Below are 5,195 nucleotides of genomic sequence, written 5' to 3'. Positions count from 1 at the left end.
TGCTTGAGTGGATACTTTCTGCACAAAATAAATAAATAAATAAATAAAATAAAAAAAATTCAGAGCCGAATATTTAACATATTTCGGAAGTTGGAATTCGAATTATTTAATATATTTCAAAAGTTAAGTTCCGAATGGCACTACAACAAGTTGGGTCTTAAATGACAAAATTTTTTTGTCTCAAAAGAGCTAATTTCATCACTATAGATATTTGTGAGGAAATATTTTCGTCACCAGTTTCGTTATTGAACGTTTGTCACTAAAAACCATCGTGACGAAAAATAATTCCGTCACCAATGAAATTACTTCAGTGACGAAATTTTTTGTCACCAATAAAACAAAATTTTGTCACAAAAAATTCTCATTTTCGTCACGAAATAATTATTCAATACCTTATTTATAATTTTAGTTGACGAATAAATTTGTCACAAATGTTGATCATTGATGAGGAAATAATTTTGTCACAGTATGATGTAAAGGTGACGAAATGTTTCGTCTCCAAAAGTCATACATGGGTGACGAAATATATTTCGTCGCAAATATATATATATATATATATATATATACATGACGAAATATATTTTGTCACCAAACAACAAAATCAATGAAAACTTTCATATATAAGTTACAATAAATTTTGTCACAAAAAATGTTTGTTAATGACGAATAATCACTTTGTCATAATAACATGTACAAATGACGAAACAAATTTGTCACTAAACTTCCATATTTTATATTTCAATTTCAATTATTATTTCACACATATCCCTGCTCATATCCCAATAGCCTTTTAATTAATCCACTAGCTATTATACATCATTCCACAAAAAAATTCACTAAACAATTTATATTATAAATCAAAATATATCCATCAAACAATTTTAATAATATAAACCATGGTTTAATATATTTCGGGAGCTGAGTTTCGAATTATATTTTGGAAGTTGAGTTCTAAAGAAATTAATTTTGTTCGATTGTTGTTTTTCATATATTATCTATGTATTCGGCACTGATTTGCCAAGTGATGATCGCGAACAGAAATTATATAAAATAATTTCTTAGCAAAAAAAGTTACATTCTTGTCGCTGCATTAGTTGTTTTGCATATCCTCCTTGTTTTTCTGAATTGTTTGGCAAATCTTCCATCAAGTTTTATTTGACAAACAATGGTAACCTAATGAGTGAACAATAGAAGAATGTTAGCAATGGAGTCTAGTGTGTGAGAAATAATGGAGAAAGAAGGTCGGTAATAAAATGTGAGAAAGAGTGAAGGAAGAAGGTAGCAATAGAGAGTGTGAAAAAGAGTGAAGTGTGTGAGAATGAGTGTCAATAACGTATGCAATGGACAGTGGATGTGCACAAAGAACTTTTATAAGAAAAAGATGTGCACAGAGATTTCTATTTTGGATGTTTAACTGTGTGGATGAATGTTTATTTTGATCATTTTATTTAAAGATAAATTTGTAATAAAAATAAAATTCATTAAGTGTGTAGACAGAGACAATGCGGTGTACGAAAATAGAATTTCCCCTCTCCGTCCAAATTCTTAACACTGAGTGACAAAAACAGGACTTTCTTCTCTCTCTCCTCCGCCACTGTCGCAGGTCCTCCTTTGTCGCTGCTGCTTATCCGTTGCTGCTCCGCCGCGAGATCTAGATCTGTAGCTTCTCTCTCTCTCTCTCTCTCTCCTCACCTCTGTTACCGCCGAATCATTACCGTTGTTCCTCTCGTCTTTCTCTATCTCTTCTTTTTCACTTTCTCCTCACTCACTCACATCTCATATCGATTTCTCTCCACCTCCTACGTCAATCTCTGTCGTCCTCCCTCTTCCTCATCCTCATCCTTCTTCTTCTTCGCCGCTGCCTCTCTCTCATTGACAATTGAATAGCGCCAATTTGCTTTCGGTACCGCTGCCAGAGCCATCAGTCGTTCATGGCGACCGACAGTTGAGGTAATCTCATTCATTCTCTAGTCTCTGATTTCACTCTCTCTACTTTTGCCATAATTTCTTTTGTTTTCTCGATTCTAATCGTATCTAATTATCACGACTTGCAATTGATGAGATTGAATCGTTCTTTTGTTTCTTGAAATTGAATTTATGCATCGATTTCTTATTTTAGATATATACATATACTTGTCAAACACATATTTCTTTGTATTTTGAATCGTTTAGTCGATTCAGCTAGGTTTTGTATTGAATTGTTCAGTAGATTCAACATTTAATATTTAGTTCATTGTTTTGTTTCTTTTAGGGCAGATTGGGAAAAGAAGCTAACTTATTGGTAGATGAATTTATATCAACACTGCAACATTATTGGTTGGGTTCTAAGCTCCTGTAGCATGACGAGAGGATCAGTTCAAGGTTGTTGCTTGAACTTGCTGGTGGGAAGAGTCTTACAGATGATATTTTTAGACTAGTTTTATTTGTTGTTTTTATCATTGTTCCATTTGCTGATTTGTTAAGATTGGACCTCTCTCACTCCCCTCTCTCTATGTATATCTGTGTATGTATGACAGATAATACCATTCAGATTTGTTCAAAATGGCTCAGATTTGTTTAAAATGACACAAATATTTCAATAAATAGTGTTTTTAACAGACAGATTATATATAGATATATAAAATTAGATTCACCATTGTTGTATTGAACAGATAAAAAATTAAATTCAAATTTTGTTTTTGTTAAAATTTGACAAACTGTGTTTTCCACCTCTTCTTATATGTGTGTATGTATGAGAATTTGAACTGATAAATAGAAAGATAGAACAAATTGAACAAATAAATTGTTTGAACAGAGAAAATTTTGAATAGATAGAAAAATAATTTGAGTTATTTGAGAATATAAAAATTTTAAACAGACAGGGAAAATTTTTAAACAGATAGTCAGCAAAAGTCAATAGATAAATTAAGTGGTAAAATTAAAAACAAAATGTCTTTCAAAACAAGTAAAAAGACCTTTCACCAAACTATTTTACAAATGGTGGATTTCTCACTAATAAAAAAATTACACTGGACCTAATGTCTTAGATACCTTCTAAATTGGATTTATCATCAATTTTCTCTATGTAATATGTGTATAATATATTGTTGAATTTTTATAAAATATATACAATATATTATTGTGTTTATATTATGTTATATATATATAATATAGTTTAATATATGTACCATATATAATATATATTTTTTTAATTACAAATACATTTTTCTAATTTTAATTATTGAGTTTTAATGTTATTGTTAAATTTTTGATCGTGTTGTAGATCAGATAGGATTGGAAGTCAGGATTACGTTTGTGGATTTGGGTTTGTATAGGGTGGGAGAGAGTTTCATGAGGGTCAAGTTGGAGGTAGGGGTAAGCTGTGGAAATGAGGGTGGTAGTGGGGCAAGGGACTTCGATCTATACCTTAACCGTTGCCATCCCTGAATATATATTTCTTTCTAAGGCTTAAATTAAAATGTTTGTCAAAAATTAAATTTATTTTACCATTTAATTTGTTAACGTTTCAAATTTAATTAATAAATAAAATAATTTGAATAATTTAAAATTAATTAAAGATGAAAATAAAAAAATAAAAAATAATAGTTCATATTTATTAGGTTAAGTGGGCAGTTTGGGATTTATATTTTTTTAGGTTTGGATTTAGAATGACTAGATTAGGTTTGATGTCAGGCCAAACTTGAGATGACACATATTTTTTTACTATATAATGTAAGCTCGGCTTGAACTTGGCCTGACCTGAAATTTGTTCACCTCTAATCATAATTAACATTCCAATAAATCATAATTAAATACTACAAATATTGTAACTAGGTGTGGGGATATATTTTCTGAGTACCAACACGTGGCATGGTGACGCCAAGGTGTCAGCCGAGGTGCCACGTGTCATGGTAGTTATGCCGAGGTTATTTTGGCAAGGCCGAGGTGATCTCCGAAGATATCGGAATCTGAGATAAGCGGATAAGGGACAAGAGTCCTAGAGTAAAGAGAAGACTTAGCCAAGATAAAGATAAAACTCTTAGGGAGTTTATCTTTATCTCTTGAAGAGTTCAAAGTCAGTATTGAATTGGAGTCCATAGAAGTCAGGCTTCTAGTGGGACTTAGATTGAGTAAACTATAAAACAGAGGCACCCCCATGGGTCTACGGTACGCAATTTATGTTTTGAGCAATAAGTTTAGCACTTGATTATCTTTGAGAGATATACTGACTTGATCGTCGGAGTGCCCCCGGGTGGAAGAACCACCGCCGGAGCCTTTTCTTTCTGTTACAGGTTAGCTAAAGCCATCTATTCTGCCAGTGTTCTACAGCTGAATTACTAAGCGGGCAGTGTGGTCAGAAAATTACCCACACAATTTGGCGCCGTCTGTGGGAAACTTAGAAGAATAGATGGCCAGTAACGGACAGAGGGAAAACATTGGGGGTGACACTCCTACTGGAAGTGGCAGACCAATTGACCTTGACGTTGAAGGAGAGAACCACAATACAGAAAATCATGACCAGGGCCACGGAGAGAGAGACGTTGGCCAGGAGGGCGACGCTTCAAAGAGGACAGACCAAAGCAAGTATTATAACGAAGATAACCTTCAGGTATGGAGGGATAGGTGCCTACGGAGGGATGATGAAGTAAAAGACTTGGCAAACAAGTTGGCAGACCTACAGTCAGTGGTCAACTTCATGATGCAAAACAATGTCATGCAACCATCATACCCGCTGCAGGATACGCCAATGCCAGCAACTAACACCCAAAAAGGAGGAAGAAGAACAATCCCCGAAGTCCCTCAGCACACCAGGAGCGGAAGGCACTCTCACCGACCTTCCGGGGAAGGCGGACGAGAGGAGCCGAGACGAGAGGAGTCCCAAAGAACGTATCACACGAAGGATCCAAAGCCCAAAGAACATCGGCATGTTCAAGGGCAGGCGCTTTGCTTTGACACAACACATGGAGAGAGATCAAAACGAGCCCACCATGAGGCCGAAAGTAGTGTGCCGAAGAGATTGAAATCCAAAGATAGCCGAGCTCCAGGAAGGAGTAAAGAAGACTTGAGAGATTACCTCAAGAGGAGGCAACAGAATGCTGAAGCCGAGGTAACTTCCCTGGTTAAGCCGAGGACACCATTCTCGGTGGAACTGGACAAATTTCAAGCACCAAAGCGATTCAGTATGCCGAAGTTCTAAATATATGATGGTAAGACAG

General features: G+C 34.8%; 1 long non-coding RNA gene across 1 annotated transcript; it reads left to right on the top strand.

The window, feature by feature from the left end:
* The first annotated feature begins 1,306 nt into the window (after positions 1–1,306).
* On the top strand, positions 1,307–2,601 carry LOC114279769 (uncharacterized). Its single transcript, XR_003635389.2, has 2 exons — positions 1,307–1,950; positions 2,252–2,601. It is a non-coding gene; the product is annotated as an uncharacterized LOC114279769 (long non-coding RNA).
* Positions 2,602–5,195: the final 2,594 nt, after the last annotated feature.

Source organism: Camellia sinensis, chromosome 5 (genome assembly GCF_055761805.1).
Source record: "Camellia sinensis isolate YWXY chromosome 5, ASM5576180v1, whole genome shotgun sequence".
Classification (NCBI taxonomy): Eukaryota; Viridiplantae; Streptophyta; class Magnoliopsida; order Ericales; family Theaceae; genus Camellia; species Camellia sinensis.
The sequence above is the reverse complement of the archived record's forward strand: the minus strand, read 5'-3'. Positions and strand labels throughout refer to the sequence as shown.